This window comes from Gracilinanus agilis, chromosome 5 (assembly GCF_016433145.1).
Source record: "Gracilinanus agilis isolate LMUSP501 chromosome 5, AgileGrace, whole genome shotgun sequence".
Taxonomy (NCBI): domain Eukaryota; kingdom Metazoa; phylum Chordata; class Mammalia; order Didelphimorphia; family Didelphidae; genus Gracilinanus; species Gracilinanus agilis.
Genome location: NC_058134.1, coordinates 218453940 through 218473920, shown reverse-complemented (window position 1 = coordinate 218473920; position 19981 = coordinate 218453940).

Sequence of the window (19981 nt, the reverse complement as noted above, 5' to 3'; positions counted from 1 at the left end):
ACTCCCTGTCCTAAGGCCCCTCCCCTGACACTTCTTGCCCTAAAGCCCCTCCCCCTAACACTTCCTGCCCTAAGGCCCCTCCCCCTCGGACACTCCATCATTCTGGGCGGCTCTTCAGATAGAATCTGACAATGATTGAAGAGGCAATAGGATGGAAAGCAAACCAAAAGACAGAGTCTCTAAAACAAGCATTTAATCAAATCAAAATAACGCGTCCAATTCTGTACACTCTTCAGAAGGCTGTAATCTAATGTTCCAGAGGATTATGCCTCCTTTCAGACTGACGGGAACGTGGCATCCTAGTTCCGAGGAGGCGGTGTCCATTTCTCTGCATTCTCCCATTTTGGTTGTCTCGTCAGCACAAACCATTCCTGCTGTATCCTGGAGCTGGAGGTTAGTCCTGCCTCCCCACGTGGCATCTCTTCCTTGGGGCTCGGACGAGAACTCCTTCTGCGGCTGCTTGAAAAGCCTCCTCTGAAGCAATGGGAAGCTCACTACTTCTCTAGATGGCTCATTCAGGGAAAAAGACACACTAGTGGAGGGCACAGGGGGAGGACTGGCCATCTCCTTCTCCAGCTCATTTTATTAGAGGAGGAAACTGAGGCAAACAGGATGAAGTGACTTACTTAGGGTCACACAACTTGTAAGTGTCAGACACCAGATTTGAACTCAAGTCTTCCTGACTCCAGGCCAGGCTCTATTCACTGCTCCATCTAGCCTTCCTTTAACCTCTCAGTACTCCTGACAACTAAGGCTATTTAGTCTTGGCTGAGTTTCTGGCCTTCAAAGGTGGAGATGATTGAAGAGGGGGTTCCCTACACTGATAAAGCTGAAGGTCCAGACAGATAAAACACAAATATTCCAAGCTGGAAGCACCTATAGAAATTATTTAGTTCAACTGCCTCATTTTACAGACCAGGAAACAGAAACGAAAAGAGCAGAAGTGACTTGCCCAAGGTCACAGATAGACAGTAGCAAAGGTGAGATTTGAATCCAGATCCCTTTACTGCAAGTCCTGACCATAACATCAAAGGACTAAGAAACCTCCCACCCCAAATCAATATCCTTCACTCCCATGTCCTATTATTCACAATATCCTTTTAAAGAAACTTCTATGTAAATTGTATCTTTTTCTCTCACATTCTTTCTCCTTCACCTTTTCCATTTCTCTTACCAATCCAACCTCAATACTTCTTTCAGTCAATTAACAGACATTTATAGAAAACAAGGTAGAATGTAAGACAGGGTCCCCCTCCTCAAGAAGCTTTCATTCTCACTAAGGACATGAGGCACAAGCACACAATTTGGGGTCTGGGGTGTACATTTGTGGTTTCATGGGTAGAGGGGACTTCCGGCAAGGAACCCCCTCTCCCAATGAAGATTGACACCTGCCCTGTAACTTGTGCCCTTAGAAGGCTGCCTAGGGGTGGGGCAGCCAGGTGGCTCAGTGGATAAAGAGCAGAATCTGGACCTCAGAAATTTGTTAGCTGGGCAGGTCACCTATCTCTAAGTGCCCTGTCCTTACTGCTTTTCTGCCTTGGAACTAACACTTGGTATTGATTCTAAAACAGAAGTCAAGGTTTTTTTAAAAAAAGAATATATTATTTAAAGGGAGGATTTTTGAGCAATTAAAAAGGGCTAGTGATGATCACAGGAGTCAGCAAACGGGTTCATCTAGCCCCAAGACATTTGGTCTAACCCCATTTCCATTTTTTTTGACAGGGTTACTAGCCTGGTAGATCTAAAATGCCATAGACATAGTATATACAAGGGCTTCAGCAAGGCGTTTGACAAAGTGCCTCAGGACGTTCCTGGGGACAAGATGGAATGATGTGGATTGGACAGCACTATGGTTGGATGGTTTCCGAACTGGTTGGATGCCTAGAACCAAAGAGTGTTGATTAATGGCCCTGGAAGGAGGCACTGGTCAGGCATGCCTAAAGGTGCCTCACTGATTGGGTGTCAGAGGCTAGGGCTGCTCCCCGATGCAGGACTGAGGAGCAGAGGGGCACGCTCTCCTCGCAAGCGAGCTCACACGGTGAGCTGTGAAATGGTCTGACCCTTTGGGGGCACTCTCTCTCTCCCTTGGATTTCCAGCACACAATGCTGCAATTTCTCCTTACCTGCCTCTGAGTTGTAGGAGCAGAGAAGAGTGGCTTAGGGTTAGCTGATCAGCATGCATTGATTAAGTACTTTGTGCCGGACACCAGGATAAAAACTGGAGATTCAAAGGATGGTAGAAACAGAGGGAGTGCTGTATGGACTTGACCAGATGACCTAGAGTTGGGACTCTAGAAGACTGGGGGCTCCATTATGGTAGGAGCATTTATTAGCTAAACTTTGCAACTCCCTCCATGCGCCTAGAGCTCAGCTTTCAGCCTCCTTATGTCTCTCATTTTCTTTTTTGGGACATGGATCAGAGACTGGAGTTCCTGTGAATAGACCGTTCTCCCTCAAGATACGGCAGCACCTGGAATATTGATGAAGTTCCTGCAGACATATAAGGCCATTTTTCCTCAAAAGGAATTGAGATGGTCTTTAAGATTGGATTGGCCCAATTGGCTGAAAGTACACGTTGTTGCCTTCACTTTCTGAGTACAAAGAGGCACAGTGGGCAATTCAGAACCAGAGAACTTTGCTTGGCCAAATCAACTTGTGGTATCTTCAGTCCCTGTCCTTGTTGAATATCCTTCTCTTGCTATGGTTGTCTACTAAATGCTGTTGGACCTATGAGTATCTCATTTTATTTCAGTCTTAGACTTAAACCACCAGGATGCTGGTCTGAGTCAGGCCGGCTGAGGACAAAGGCTTACCTCTTGGGTGTCCCCTGAGGCTCTGTCCTGGGTTGTCTTCTCTTCCCTTTCTATATGCTCTCTCGGTGATCTCATTAGCTCCTGTGGCTCTGACTAGAACCTCTTTATAGATGATTCCCAGAGTTCAGACTTTATGATATTAGACTATGACTTTAGATACTTCCTAACTGTGTGACCCTGGGCAAGTCACAACTCCAATTGCCTAGCCCTTACAACTCTTCTGCCTTAGAACCGATACTCAATATGGGTTCTAAGATAGAGGGTAAGGGTTTAGAAAAAGAAGTACATAACCCAGTTCCTGGCACATAGTAGGTGCTTAATAAATATTTTCTTAACTGTCTCCATCAATACCTGATGATTGGTCATTGTTCATGAGTTGACCATCCTCTAGAGATTGTGTTGTCATTCTCCTTGGTCTGCTCAAGGGAGGCAAACTGTTACTCAGAACTCTTAGGTCTCAGTTGATCCCAGGTTGAGGGGGATGGGGGCAGGGAGGGAAGACTTCCAGAATCCAGGCCAGCAGAGGGCTTACATTGGCTCAGTAGTTTATTGTTTATTATTATGCATTGTCTCCTTTTTATTAAGTACTGTTTATTTGCTTATCGATTCTATGCTGAGTCAAAATGCTGTAGGCAGCATTCTAGCACGGGTGTCTGCTTTTACAGCAAACTAATTCCATTATGCCAAGGCCCTGAGAAGAGTTAGCCAGTGGGTGGGGGTTCACAGCTAAGTTCTCATTGGTACATTCCCAAATCCATATGTCTGCTAGAACCCGGAGTGCTGCTTCACTGGAGACAGGGGTGAAGCGGAGCCATAGAAGGTCCCTGACTTTCTTTTATCCAGAGGGAGCACGGCACTGGGTGCTTCAGCCCTAGTAAGGACTAATAAATTGCTAGAGTAAGTTTGCGATGACCCAGTGAGTCGTTATCAATTCATGCCACCTACTGGCTAAATTTAGAAAGCATGCTTATCAAATTTTCTAATGACATAAAGCTTGGAGAAATAGTGGATGTTTTCAGTGTCAGAATTGGAATTTTTGAAAAGATCGACCGACTAGAACAATGGAATAAATGTAAAAAGGTAACATTTGATGGGGACAAATGTAAAGCCCTGCACTTGGGTTCAAAAAATCAATTGCACCAAGATAGTATGGGGACTATTTGGAACAAGAGTTGATGCAGAAAAACTGCCTGGGGTTTTCAGTAGACTTTGAGCTCACCAGAGTCAACAATGTGATAGGAAGGTATCCAAAAAGGGTAGTGTAAGCTTAGATGACAGGATTCTTCCTTTATTCTGCCCAGGTCAGAGTACATCTATTGATGCCTTTGTTTCTCTCTCTGTCTCTCTGTTTCAGTGTCTGTCTCTCTGTCTGTCTCTGTTTCTGTTTGTCTGTCTGTCTCTATTATCTCTATCTTGGTCCTTCCCTCCTTCCTTCCTTCCCTCTCTTCCTTCCCTCCCTCCCTCCCTCTCTCTCTCTCACCTTCTGTCTTAGAATCAATACTAAGTATTGGTTCTAAGGCAGACTAGCAGTAAAGGCTAGGCAATGGGGGATAAGTGACTTGCCCAGGTTCACACAACTAGGAAGTGTCTGAGGTCAGATTTGAACTCAGGACCTCCTGTCTCCAGACCTGGCTCTCTATCCATTGGGCAACATAACTGCATCTCTGCCTCTCTTTTAACACTATTTCAAATTGTTTGCCCAAAACTCCTCTTTAAGATAGGTAGTGCAAAGATTATCACCCCCGTTATAGAGATGAAGAAACTGAGGCTTAGAGTGTTGAAAGGATTTGCTAGAGGACACATACCTAGCAGTTCAATGCTACTGACACTCTACTAGGTTGCTACCTTCCATGCCCCAGCTTTCTTTCTGAAGAAGAGGCACATTTAATTCGCTACCTCAAATCATGTCCTTTCTCATAATCCTTCTCCTTGTTTTAATGCTCATTTCTGGGCTGCCTGGTGGAATGGAAAGAGTTTTGGACCTCCAGGCAGGAGCACCTTGGTTTAAACCCCAACTCTCCCACCCATTTAGGAGTTCTGTGACCCTGGACAAGTAATTTAATTTCCTGAACCTCAGTTTCTTGATCTGGAAAAAGGGAGTAATTGGACTTGCTTCCCTCACTTCCTCTTTTCTTGTTTTCCCCACCTAGGAAAGAGCTTTGCCAACAATAGAAGCTTACAAAACTGAGCAATGCTGACTTTTGATGCTGTTGTCATTGTTGATACCATTTTTAACCCATCTTATTCCTGGGTTTCCCTGCTGCTCCAGAGCTCACATTATCTCTCTCCCACATAGGGAGGGTGGCAGAGTATTGCTCCAGCTGACCATCGCATTGCTAGGAGGCAAACACATGGCCAGCCGTGTGCGGGCCAGCTTCCGCCTGAGTGCCCTGACTCACATAGCCCCAGCATCAGCTCTGGCGAGGGCAGAGCAGATGGTCTAATAAATGAGTGCTGTCTGAAGGGGTCAGGAAGGGGCTTGCCCAGCCTCCCACCTCCTCCTTCTCCTCCTCCTCTTCTTCCTCCTCCTCCTCCTCCTCCTCCTCTTCTTCCCCATCTCCGTGGAAGCCAGAGCCATTGGTGGGCTAAATCTTCCTGCCACTGGCTCCTAGAACCCACTGCAGCTCCTGACAAGGATGGCATAGAGGATGACTCTGGGAAGAGGGCATCAAGGGCCTTTGCCAGGGCCTAGGAAGTGGGTGGCTGGAAGCAGGAGAGCTTGAGTTTATTAAATATTTGGGTACTGCCAGGAAGAGGGGGAAGAGGTGGGAGATTTGGGCCCTAGAATATAAGGGATCATCTTTGGCTTTCTTGCCAGGGGCATTGGAGCCTATTTTTAAGATGATGGCATAAAATGTAATTGTATGGGGTTGCCCTTCCTTAACCCCTTTTCCCATACTGGTTTGGGAAATTACAGGAATGGTGAGAGGAGAAATGGGAGAGTAGATTGACCCACGCTTTTTAGTAGCAATGATGATATTGATTTGGTTAGGAATCCAGAAACTAGGGCAGCATGGACAGTGTATGCTCCCAGTAGCCTTGGGTAAATAACTTAAACCTCTATGTGGGAGCACCTAGGAGGCACAGTTGATTGAGTACTAGGCTTGGAGTTAGGAGGATCTGGGTTCGAGTTTAGCCTCATATACTTCCTGGCTGTGTGACCCTAGACAAGTCACTTAATCCCATTTAACTAGTCCTTTCCCTTGTCTTAGAGTTGTTACTAGGATCGAAAGTAAGAGCTAAGAAACAACCACCAAACCCCCTCCCTAAATCTCTGTATGTCTCAGTTTCCTATTCAGTAAGATGAGCTTGTTGGACTATATGATTCCTAAGATGCTTTTCTGCTCTGAGCCCTATAATTCTGTGTTTCTTTTTGGGGGTGAAATAATGAATATCAAGATCACAAGACAATTTTCTACATCAATGCTTATCATCATCATCCTCATCCTCATCCTCATCACACTCACTCCTACCTCCCTGCCTTAAACAGAGAAAGGGGAGATAGTTAAATAGCTGATGGTTACGGAGTCCTGGAACCCCACACAGATGCTGGACTATCAGGCTTCCTGATTATGGATTATTTGAGGGGGAGCCTGGGATTATAGAATGGACCAAAGAAATCTGACCAGGTGCGTCTGGTGGGCCAGTCTCCAAGTTAGCACCAGGAGTGGGAGGGAACGTTTTGGGGCTGAAGATGCCATTCTCCAATAGAGTCCACCAAAGAGAGGCTGAGAGTGACGATGAGGCAGGATGGACTAGGGGAACTGTAGGAAGAGAGCGGGACTTCCCTAGGAAATGTAAGGGCCACCTAGTATGGAATCAGATTTCCTTTATTCACAAATCTAAAGCCCTTGCCCTGGCGTGTTATTTCTGAATCTGTTTATTGTCCTGTCTCATAAATTCTACCAGGAGGACATCTTGCCCTTCTCTCCATTCCCAGTCACCATCCTTGTTCAGGACCTCATTACCTTCTGTTTAGACTACTGCAATGGCTCGTTAGAATGTGAAGCAGCCCTTTGGAGTAGGGCTTGTTTCATCCCCGGTGCCTGACACTTAATTGGCATCTAGTAAATGCCAATTGATTGATCGGCCAGTCTCCTTGCCTTCCATCTCTCCCCTTCCTACACCTGGCAGTGTGGAGGACAAATGAGAGAAAGCAGGTCCTGAAAGTGAGGCTCTGAGATCCAAGGGCGGCAGTGTGGAGCGGTCCGTGTGGGGCGAGGGACAGCACACCTCCGGATTCTGAGAGTCAAGAATAGGCCTCCGAATTAATGAGCTACATGGGTGAGACTCATTTCCTCTTTTGGAGGTTCAGTGAAGGTATGGAATCCATTGGGAGCTGGAACAGCCTGGTGTCAGGAAATTGAGGGAAGCCAGGAGGTTAGAACAGCAAGTGGTTAATTGTGGGGATTGAGTGATCCACACTGACTCCATCTTGTGACTCGATTCTGGAGTCAGCTCACTTTCTTTTTTATTCAATTATGGGTCTAGGACAAATTCTGTCTTAGGAGAAAATTTTACTCAGTTGTGGGAAATGGGAGAAAACCGTATTGTAGGGTTCAAACCTAGTCCTGCTTGGCTGGGAAGCTGGACCCCTTCTATCTGAGACCCTCAGCCAAGGACCCTCCATTCTGCTGAGCAGAGACTCTGCCAGATCCAGACTGATGCGAATGTTCTCACGATTATACATCTCAAGCAATCATATGTTTTGTCTGAAAACTAGCCCCATAGAAGTCAATCAGCTATTGTTTCCACATTCCTTTGATTGTTTACAGACACTTGTGGGGAGTGGGAAATCTTTTCTGAATTCAGGATATCACATTTATTCACTTTCTCCCTCCCAGCTTGGAAAGTCCTTAATCTTTCTTCCAATTAGAAATCAGATTATCTAATGTTGGATTGTTTCCTCTTTATTAGTTGGCTTTATTTGAGTAATTGTTTTTTTTTTTAAACCCTTAACTTCTGTGTATTGACTTATAGGTGGAAGAGTAGTAAGGGTAGGCAATGGGGGTCAAGTGACTTGCCCAGGGTCACACAGCTAGGAAGTGTCTGAGGCCGGATTTGAACCTAGGACCTCCTGTCTCTAGGCCTGGCTCTCAATCCACTGAGCTACCCAGCTGCCCCCTTGAGTAATTGTTTTTAATGTAAACCCAAGTCTGCCTCCCCCTGTATTTATTTATTTATCTATTTATTTAAAAAAAAACCCTCACTTTCTGCCTTAGAATCAATATTATGTATTGATTCTAAGACAGAATAGTGGTAAGGGCTAGGCAATGGGGGTTACGTGACTTGCCCAGGGTCACACAGCAGGGAAGTGTCTGAGACCAGATTTGAACCCAGGACCTCCCATCTCTAGCTCTGACTCTCAATTCACTGAGCTACCCAGGTGCCCCCATCCTCCCCCTATATTTTGGGTCTAGTCCTAAGCTGAGGAGGTCTGGTCCCGATTTATTAGGCAATTGGCATGCATTGCTTGATAAATTGGGATGCTCAGAAGATCAAACCTTTCCTTCCTCAGTCATTTCATCTTTGACCTGCCTTAGGTCCAAGGCAAAGGGGTCCAGGGGCCATTTACAGAAGGAAGAGTCCATGTCCTGAGAGTCTGTGTGGCTGGAGGCCTTGAACTCAATTCATTCACAATCCTCTTAAAATTTGTCTTCTTGACATTCATAGTGAAGCCACGCAACGAGCTGCAGAGATGGCGTCAGCAGGGGCTGCTGAAAGAGCAGGGGCTTAGGACCTCCTTCCCTCTGCCCTAAGTGATCCTCTCTGGTGTGGAGGACAAAGAGAATAAAGGAACGTTCCCAGGTTTCTTACTTTAGGGAGCAGCAGCATCGCTGGGGCTGCTGATCCTGCTTAGAATAGGGAGTGTCAGGGCTGGGAGAGGCCTTGGAACAGGGGAGGCCAGCACTCACAGCCATCACCTCCAAGCACTGAGCAATGGGTATTTATTTAATCCTAGACATCCCTGGGTGGTCCCCTACCATCTCCATATTTTGTGGATGGTGCCAGGACTTAGAGCTTCTTCTTTCTTGGGCTTCTCCCAAACTCTGCTAATCAGGCCATCCTATAAGGGGACGGAGAAGGGCCCTGGACTAGCAGTCGCAAGACTCAGGTCCTTGTTCTTGTTTAGTCACCAAACTGCTGTGTGAGTTTAGGCCAGTCTCTTCTGTTCTCAGGGATGGAGTCTGTCCATGTGTTAAATAATAAGGCTGGACTCTATGCTCCCAATGATCTATTCCAGATCGAACGTTCTATGAATTTTCCCACCAGAGCACAGTCTTTGTCCATAAATGTAGCAATAATATCAAGAACTGACATTTATATTATGCTTTAAGGTTCACAAAGTCCTTTACGTGCATTGTCTCCTTTGATCTGTATTTCTGTAACGATCCAGAGGCCCGGCATAGGAGCCTTTGTGCTAAGTCAAAAGCTTGGGGCGTCGACCCTCCGTCTCCCAAACCGATCTTCACACCAATTTTTTCATCTGCCTGATGTTTGGCTTGCTCTACGCACTTCAGGAATCTGGCCTCAGCCTGCAACATTGACCACTTCTGTTCAGTTGAATTCAGAACTACTCATAACTATTATATGTTAAATTATATGTTAAATATATATAAATTATATGTTAAACATAAATAATTATATGTTAAATCATTCAATTGGGAGAGATTTCCCCATTTGAATTAGGCAGCTGGATGGCCCAGAGTCAGAGCTTCAAATCTGGCCTCAGACACTTCCTAGCTGTGTGATCCTGGGCAAGTCACTTAACCCCCATGGCCTAGCCCTTACCTCTCTTTCATCTTGGAACCAATACATAGTATTGATTCTGAGGCCGAAGGTCAGGGTTTTTTTTTTTTTTTTTTAAAAAGGGAAGCAGCAATCACTAAGAATCAGCAATGGGCTCATTTATTATAGGTCATACCACACGGATATCAGTTTTTATTTAGATGGAGTTACTTTGTCAGAGGAAATGCCCAGATATGGACAAGACATAACCCAGACTGCTTGTCTCATGTTACTCCTGTCCATGCACACTCCTCTCTGTTAAAACCGGACCATTTTCCATACCTGTCCTGGTCAAACTGGGCAGCTCTCTCTATGGTTCTTAATCACGTTGCTTCTTTCCTGGGTCAGCAGTCTCCTCTGCTAAGTTCCTACTTATTCTGTAAGTGCTTCTTCCTCTTAGGGCCCCTTCCTGCCCAACCTGCTCCAGGCAGAGAAGAAATTTATTCCTGTAAAATGAGGCAGTTGGACTCGATGGCCTCTAAGGTCCCTTCAAGCTCTAGATCAGTGAGCCTATGATCCAAAGGACAGGATGAAACTTCCTAAAGATAGATGGTGCTTAGTACTAGTATTATCCCCCCTTTTGAGGAAACTGAGCCTCAGAGAGGGGAAATGATTTGCCCAGGGTCACACAGTAAGGATAACAGGCTAGATTTGAACTTGGGCCTTACAATTCTAATTCAATGTCCTGTTCATGTGAATAAGATCACATCATATATGCTTCTTAATTTATTTCATATGTTCTTTTTATAAAGACCTCTTCTATTCTCTGTTAGATTCTGCTTATCAACTAATAAATGTTTTTTTTTTTGATAATTGAAAAAAAATCGATGGTGCTTAGTGGAGAGAGTGTTGACCATGGAGTCAGGAAGAGCTGGGTTCAGATCCTGCCTCAGATACTTAGGAGCTGGGTGATTCTAGAGAAATCATTTAGGTGACTCTCTAAGCTGCAGATGAGCTGCCAGGCATATAGTGGTAGAAGATGTCCCCACCCTGAGAGTTCCTATACTCGATAAAATCGTCCATCTGAACCAAGAAAAAGACAACACGACCTAGAGAAAGGCACATATAGATTCTCTTTCTGAGAATTAGGACTCAATTCACTCAGCATATGCTCTCTCTCTCTCTCTCTCTCTCTCTCTCTCTCTCTCCTAGTCTCACTGGTCTCTGCACACAGTAAGGTGACTATTTCTTGGCCATCTGACTTTCTAGCATGAGTGACAAAATCACTGGAATCCTTTCTTTATGTAATTTAGAATCTTAGAGTCAGAATACATTTGAGTCTAAACCCTTCATATTAAAAAATGAGAAAACTGAGGCCCAGGGACTTGTCCAAGGTCCTTAGGTAGAGGCAGAATTGTTCTTGGACCCTCCAGTGTGGTATCCTTTCCACCCTTTCTTCCTTTCCTCCCCCTTTTCCAAAAGGCCTCTCTGTGGACTTTCTGTCAAATGTGCACTCCCCAGTCCTCACTTTGAGGGAACATTGACTTTGTAGGCTCTTGGTTTGAGGGAGAAGAATGTCACTGAGCCGCCTCCCTCCCTAAAGCCAGGCTGTCACACGGGGCCCGTCATGTCCCCGGTACTTGGCTTAGATAAGATTTTGGGACCTGAAAAGGGAACACATTCAGGTCAAGCTCTGACATATGGCTTGAGGGGAGGAGATGTGTGAGGCTGTGACAGAAGAATGAGAAACTCCCACAAGGGGCAAGAAAATTCCAAGACAGCCTTTGATCTGAGGTGGATGGTACAGCAGCGACCTCAGCCAAGCTGGGAGTGAATTTTCAGGGCACCCCCAGGGACCCACTAACAGGAGAATATACTCAGCCCTGATCATCAACTTTATGTCTCCAGTCTGACTGCACTGAGCTGGATTCATTCACTCACTCTACTCATTTATTCATTCATTGAACAGTTGTATAGGGCACTGTGGGGTAGAGAGATGACATAGTAGATGGAGCACTTGGAATCAGGAAGACTCATCTTCATGAGTTCAAATTCAACCTCGGCAAATCACTTAGCTCTGTTTGCCTCAGTCTGCTCATCTGTGAAATGAACTGGAGAAGGAAATGGCCAACCATTCCACTATCTTTGCCAAGAAAACCTCAAATGGGGCCATGAAGAATCAGACAGACCTGAACAACAATTGAGCAAGTCACTTACAATTGGTTAAGTCACTTAATCCTGTTTGCCTCAATTTCCTCATCTGTAAAATGACCTGGAGAAGGAAATGGCCAACCACTCCAGTATCTCTGCCAAGAAAACCCCAAATGAGTCACAAAGAGTCAGATGTGACTGAAGAATGAAACAACAGAACACTGTCTTAGGAATGGAGTTCCTCATGGAGTCTAAAGTCATTCAGCTCCCAAAGGAGGCCAAAGAAATAACAGAGTTGGACCTGGAAAGCTCTTGTGAGAGGCATAATGATGAGAGACTTATAGGAACAATTACCAACTCCTCTGCTGGGCATTTAAAGTCCTTCTCAACTTGGTTCCAGTCAATCTTTCTAGGCTTGTACGTTACCTGCCGTTACACAGTTGAAGTCAAGTCAAACTGGTCTTCTCTCTAGTCCTCCCATCTGGCCCTCCATCTGCCCACCCTGGGCCTTTCCACAGACCATTCTCCTTAATGGATGCTCTCCTTCTCTGACCTCCTTGAGTTAGAAAACTTTGTTTCTTTTAAGACTCACCTCAAGGGCCACCTTCCCATAAAGCCTCTCTTGATCTGAGCTACCAACACTTCCCTCTACCAAATTACATTGTATTTCGCACACATATACATATTATATTTGTATATATTTCATTACATTTTTAATTGATTAAGAACATTTTTATTTGCATATATTTCTGAGTGCATATGTTTCCCCCAATGAAATGGAAGTTCCTAATGGGCAGATATGGCTTCATTCTTTTGCTTTTTAGCCCTAGGGACTAACTGAATGCTTGCTGATTGATTGGTTGGTTGACAAGAGTTTTTTATTTTTTTCCCAAAGGTCAGTTCAAATGCCACCTCTTACAGGAAGTCTATTCTGATCCCTCCACTTGCCAAAGTCCTTCCCCTGCAAAATTACTTTGTTTCTATTTTGTATTTACTTGTCTGTGTACACGTTTCCTCTGAGAGAATGTAAGTTGCTTGAGGGAAGGTATGTTTGGAAAGCTGGAAAGAGAGCCTAACCATCAGGGATGACTCTGAAACAAAGGCAGGAGAGAGGTGGGAGGAAGGGGAGCCTGTAGACAGATCAAGTAGAATTGTGAAAATGGCCGGTATCTTTGACAGGTAGGTTGGTCTGTGATGACCTTAGAATAATTTTAGCCTAGCGGTGAGGCAAAAGCTATACTTTGAAGGATGGAAGAAAGAAAGTAGGAACTAGGTGGGGAAAAAAACCAAAACTTTTCCCAAAGGCTGAGCAATGAAAAGGAGGTGGGAGATGAGACAGTAACAGGATGTGATAAGAGAGTAGTCAGGGCAACATTGCTATTTTTTAGAATTTGGGGCACTTGTGGTAGGTAAGATGTATTGGATGAGTTGGTGGGGAGGGAGAGTTTGAAGATACAATTGTTTGACTGCTAGAGGTGGTCCAGGAAGGGGCAAGAGGAAATGAGATCAAGGACAAGGTCATCATCATCATCATCATCATCTTCATCATCATCTTCATTATCATAATTAATAAACACATATTAGGTGCTTACTATATATCAGATCCTGTGCTAAGTTTTAGGGATAGAAAGAAAGGCAAAACCATGCCCCCCTGTACTCAAGGAGCTCACATTCTAATTGGGGAAGACAACTTGCAAATAAATGTGTACATACAAGATATAGACAGTATATATTGGAGGTGATCTTAGAGGAAAAGCAGTAATAGTTGGGGAATAAAAAAAAGACCTCTTAAAGAGGATGGGATTTGAGTTGACAGAGGGATTTATCTTAGTGAATGATAGGGGTCTCTCTCCTCGGACCAGAGGGGAGGGGGAAAGGTGTTGCTGTTACTAACATATTCATAGGCTCATGGATTTAGAGCAAGAAGGGTCTTTAGAATTCACTGACCCCCAGTTTTATAGATGAAGAAACTGAGATCCAGAGAGATTAAATGATTTGTCCAAAGCCACACAGATGGTAAGTAGTAGAGACCAGATTTGAAACCAGGTCCGCTCATTCCAAGATCAGTGGGCAAGTTCAGGACACGTTCCAGTGTGCCACACTGACTAATTTGCAAGAATAATGATTCATATTTGAAAAATATATTGAAGTTTATAAAGCATTTGTCTTGTAGTGATGTTGGGAGGAGGGAACTGAGGCTCTTAACCCAATAAGGAAGGTTCAGAGACAGGACCTAGATGCAGATCTCCTAGCTGCAAGACGAGTTCTACTTCCTATGTATATAGATTTCTACTATCTATCTATCTATCTATCTATCTATCTATCTATCTATCTATCTATCTATCTATCTATCTATCTATCTTTCTATCTATCTATCTATCTATCTATCTATCTATCTATCTATCTATCTATCTATCTATCTCTTCTATCTAGTTATCTCTCTCTTTATTCATCTATCTATCTATCTATCTATCTATCTATCTATCTATCTATCCATCTCTCTTTATTCTTTCTATCTCTCTTTATCTCTCTCTATCCCTCTATCCATCCATCCATTCATCTATCTGTCTATTTATCCGTCTCTCTTTCTCTTTATTCATGCATCTGTCTATCTATCTATCTATCTATCTGAAGGGAGCTAATGATGGAAGTAGCATGAGAATAGGGAAACCAGAGAGCTGTGGGCTCTCCCTATACAATGAAGATGCAGCTGTTTTTCTCTGCTGTTGGCTTTGGTATGACAGTCACTTTTTGGTTTCTCTGCTTGAAAAGCAGTTAGCTCGTAATTGGGATGGATCGAAGATTCTTAAAGGGAGCTTTGCCAAACACACAATTGTTATAAGACTTTACCTTTTGACTATAGTCGCCTCCTTTCTTCCCTCCCTTGATTCACTACAGGTTAAGTCAGGTTTGTACAGCTAGTCTACAGATGTGGTGTTACTGAATGGCTTTTGAGGTGACTGGCCCTTTGTTGTTCCCTGCTACAGGCACTGAGATTGGGAGGTTTATAGATTCAAATAATATCAGGGCTGAGAGATGCCTTAGAACAGGGAATGTCAGAGCTGGGAGGGCCCTTAGAACAAGGAATAAAGGTCAGAGCTGGGAGATGCTCTTAAGTTCATCCCTCTCCTATAACAGAGAAATTGCAGTCCAGAGAAGCAATTCAGCCTTTCCAAGGTCATTTAATTAGTTGATGGCTGATCTAGGATTAAATGTTTTTAAATAGAGATAATTTTTTTTCAATATCACCTAGATGTCCCAGTATATTTTACCCTTTCTCTCCTTTACATAGCCATCCCTTAAAATGAATAAATAATTTAAAAAGAATAAGAAGGGAAAATCATTAGACTGATTAACACACAGAAAAAGACTCATTCTCATTTAACAGGTCTATAGCATCTTCCTTTTGGAAGGGACCTTGGAGGCCATTTAATCCAACTGATAAGTAAAATGATTTCTTCTTAGAATAGCCCTGACAAATAGCCGTCAAGGCTCATTTTGCTTGGTCCAGGATAGGATGCTTCAATTCTTTCTGCCTTAGTTTCCTCAACAACTAGAAAATGCAGAGACAAATTCCAATAAGTGCCTTCATTTCTTTGCAGATTTTGGTCTTACCAAGGATTTTTGGTAGACCTGAGGGAAGACTTGGGGAGGGGATTACCTTTTTTTTCCAGAAGAAATCATGATTTGGACAAAAATAAAATGAAGATGAGGCACCTGAGGCCCGGGAGGCAGATTTCCCACAGTTCATGACTGATTAAATGTGGGAGCCACAATTTAACCCCGGATCTTCTGAAGGTAAGAATGGTCCCAACCCTAAAAGCTTACCCTCTAAAGGGAGACATAATGAGCGAGATGCAAGTGAATCTTAGAGAGGATGGTACAGATGGCAGGGGATGCTGAGAAAGGCATCCTACAGAAGGTGGGATTTGAGTTGAGCCCTAAAAAAGGTAGAGGGATTTTAAGAGTCAGGATAATGATGGAACATTACATGTCAGGCACAAAGAATAGGAACATAGGTTTAGAGGTGGAAGGACCTTAGAGATGATTAAGTCCAAATCCTTCATTTTATAGATGAGGAAACTGAGGCAAACAGAGGTTAAGGGAATTGTCCAGACAGAAACTAGTATCTGAGGCAGGTCTTTCTGACTCCAGGCCAACTCTGCTCACTGCATTCCTTTATAACTGGGAAGCACCATTCCTATGTAAATTATGAAGATGATTTCATTCCTACATTAGAGGTGAAACTGGGAAAGGGCCCGTTGATCTCTTCCTCGGAATGGTCCAACTTCATTGCTTTTTAAGAGGGAAGCATTTCCCCCCAAACCCCTGTGTTTATGAAATGTAGGCATCTTCCATGGTATGGTTTACCCTGAAGAAATCAATAGTATTCCCCTCCCTAGGCATGGACAAGCTTTGGTTAAGATCCTGGTTCTCACTAGGGACCTGGGGACCCTGAAGAGGCTGCTTTCTCTCTGGGTTCCTCTGTCTCAAAGGCAAATTGAGGATAATGCATTTTGAAAGCAATTGATGCTCTGCAGAAGAAAGGTGCTAAGTAATGCTGAGAGAGGAGAAAAAAATATTTTCCAGTCTCTCTGGCAAAGCTGTGGATGGATCTGGATGGAGAGGGAAACCCCCATTAAAGGAGGAAGGGCTTTTATAGACATGAGTGGCTGCCTCCAAACAATCATCCCTGCCAGGAGTGGAAGGACTCCTAACAGGCCAGGGCTGGCAATCTACTCAACACGCATCTCAGCCGCAATTGGCCTTTAAGAGCCAGCATAGCTAAAACCCACAGCCCGTGCAAGTGGGCTCTCCGTCTCCAAGATCCCATTTGCCAAAAACAAAAACAAAAACAACCAAACCCACAACAGTTCACCACTCAAAATAAATGTCTTTCATTCCTAGCAGGTGGGGCAGGTTGTTGCATGCCCCCTCATCTCCCACTCACTGGGTGCATTATGAGCCATGGAAAATTACAGGCTAATGGTAGCAGCCAAAGAAATGGTGTTCTGGGTGAGCCCTGATTCCACTGTGGCTTCCTGGATGGGCAGAGCTTTCTCAGGTACCTTCTTGGGTAATCGTGACCCAGCAAGGAAGACGTGAGCATGCCAAGATTTCTCCACCTCCTCCCCTCTCCCTTCCTTTTTCTTTCCCTTTCTTTCCCTTCCTTTCCCTTTCCTTCTCTTCCTTTCCTTCCCCTTCCCTTCCCTTTTCCCTTCTCTTCCCTCCCCTCCTCTCTCCCTTTCTTCTTTCCTTCCTTCCTTTCCTCTTTTTAATCAGGGAAGGGATCATAGGCCCACTCACAAGATGTGGCTGCCTCTGTTCCTTCTGTTTCACCTCTCCCTTGATGGGTAAGTCAAGCAAGGACAACTGACAGTAAATTAGACTGCACTGATAATAATGATGGCAATGATAAGGACAGCACACATTTATACAAGGGGTTCTGAAACGGAGTGTATTTTAAACTAAAGCTTAAGCTGAAGGCTTAAATCTGCCCTAAAGACTTTTGGAATGCCCTGCAAAGTGCATCAAGGTTCACAAAACACTTGGCACATATTACCTTATTTGGGCCTATTAACAAATTGGATACAGGAGCTATTACTATCTCCATATTATAGATGAGGAAACTGAGGTCCAGGGAAGTTGAAAGACTTGTCTTCAGTAATATATCCACTAGCCCTGTGTTGGTGAACCTATGGCATGCCTGCCGGAGGGGGCTGCTCCCCTCCTCTCCACTTGTGCCTGAAGACATTCCTCTCATCGCCTGATTCCTCCCTCCCCTGTCTTGGGTAAGGGGAGGCTCACATGCATCATGAGGGTACAGTTTGGGCACTCAGTCTCTAAAAGGTTTGCCATCCCTGGCCTGGGCCATTTTATAGATGAAGAAATGGAGGTGCAGAGCAGTGAAGTCTGTGGGAGAGTAGAAAAGGCTCTAGATTTGGAGTCACAAGACCTGGGCTGGAATCTCAGAACTAAATGAAAGGGTTGGACGGGTTCAGTGTCCATTCTAGCTCTGTATCCCGGGGTCTGCTCTTGTCTGAGGGTCCAGGGTCACCCGGATGGACATAAGCTCTATCTCCTGATTTGTCTAGCAGAATGAGAGCTTGATGCTTGCCTGGGGGTGAGTTTTCTCTTACAACAACCCTATGAGTCATCCAAGTACAAATGTTCCTGTTTTACAGATGTGACCATGGAAAGACTGTGAGGACAAGCCCATTCCCCAAGTTCCCATGGCTAGGGTCTGAGCTGGTTCTCCAACCTGGGTCTGGCAATAACTTTAGCATTTGGTGCACTCCACCACGTTGCCCCTTTCTGTGGAATGCTGGTCTGGGGGAAGGGCTCTCAGTCACTGTCTCGTTTGATGCCCTCGTTTCGCATACAGGGAAACTGAGGCCAGGGAGCTGAAGTCTTGGAAGCCAAGGGCTTGAAGGGACGTCAGAGGTAGACAGGGTGACAAGAGATGAGGAAAATAAAGTCCTGGGAGATGAAGTGACTTGTACAAAGCCACATGCTGAGATAAGAGGCAGAGCCTAGATTAGAACCCGTGTCTTCTGGCACCCAACCCCAGACTTTTCACTATACCAGAAAGAGTGTCAGCAAGGAGGATTATACATCTCTCATATTCCTTAGAGTGCCAAGAACAGGACGGGGGCAAAAGACATGGAAAATAGGGTAGCTGCCAACAAATCTAATTAGAAGGATGAGAATGGCAAGGTGGGGAAAAGGAAGCACATAGGCTAGAAGGAATGAAGAATCACAGGAGGCAGTGGGGTATAGAAGACTCCAAGGACCTGGGTTCGAATCTCACCTCTGATGGTTACTATTTTGGGAAAGCAACATCAACCCTCCTGAAAAATTCGTGGAGTGGGAGTGGGTGCCCTCTAGGGTCCCTTCCAGCTCTGGATCTGGGATCCTGTGATTAATGCCCAGAAAATAGAAGGTTCTTAGAAGAGATAGTTGAGGGCGATGGAAGGACTCAAAGGCCAGCCTCAGGAAGATGGAGTGTGGATACTGACCTGAGAGGGGCACCATAGGCTGCCCAGTCCAACCCCCGTCTTTTATGGAGGAGGATTTGTCCAAGGTCACACTGAGTAGAGAGGCAAGATTCAACCCAGGACTTCTGATTCCAAAGCCAAGGAGCTTTTGGCTATGCCAGGCTACTTTCCATTGGGTACTCAATCTATAGCTGGAGGAGACCCCAGAGACCCCTTAGCCCACCCCCTTATTTTCTAGAGAAGCAGCAGCTTTCCCAAAGCCGCACAGGGAGGGAGAGGGCTGGGATTCCAACCCAGGCCCTCTGGCTCCAAATCCCCCCAATTAATCCAGCCCCTCTGACTTGATCTGATGAGCATGAAGAGCCAGGCAGTGGAGGAGGGGCATGATTAAAGGGAGTTTTAGGAAGATTAATCTGGCACTAGCATGTGGGGTGGAAGAGAATCCACATAAAAGCGAAGACTTATGACTAGCGTTGGTCCACTTGGGAGGAGAAATACATGAAAGGAAATGCGGTTCTTGGCACACACGCGTGCAACGCACAGCCCGGGCTCTGGTCAGCTGGAATTAGTTGGGGCCTTCATTAAGAAATACGTGGAGCCAGGCCGATAGAGGGTGCTCTGGTGCCAGGGATGGCAGCCCCTGCAAGGGAGCCGCTGGCAGCCGGACAACTGAAAGGGTGGAGGGAAAGGGGGCTGCGGGCACCATGCCTGGGCAGGTACAGAACATTCCTGCTGTACCAGGCTGGAGGGGAGCTGGGTGCCAGCCTCCCCTTCACACATCTGCTTCCTCAGTGGAGCCTCTTGCCAGCTCTGGCCCTTCAGAGCCTCTCCCCTGCCAAGCCGGCCCAAATGAGAAGGGGGATGATGGCTTCTTGGTGCCACCAGGCCTGGGGCACTGAGCAATTCAAAGCCTCTCTGCTAGAAAGGAACTCCTTCTAGGCCCCTAGCTAATGCCACTTCCTCTGGGAAGCCTTCTTGGCTTTTCTACCCACCTTTCTCAATAAAGGGCTCTTATTCGGATCTCCATTAGGCACCTACCATGGTATATTGGTCCTCCCACTGTCTGTCTCTCATCTATTGGATTAGAGGGTCCTTAGAGGCAAAGGACCAGACTTCTAGAGCAGGCCCGTGCCATCCCTGGTCCTTAGGCAGCAATGACTCTGGGCGAGATACGTGGGGGGCCAGAGAAGGCCTGCGTATGGCTTTCAGAGGCTGCGATGCCTAAATGGTGAGGCTTCAGGGAAGGAGTCCTCATATCGAGCAACCATGGCCCAAGGCCTCACCGGGTGA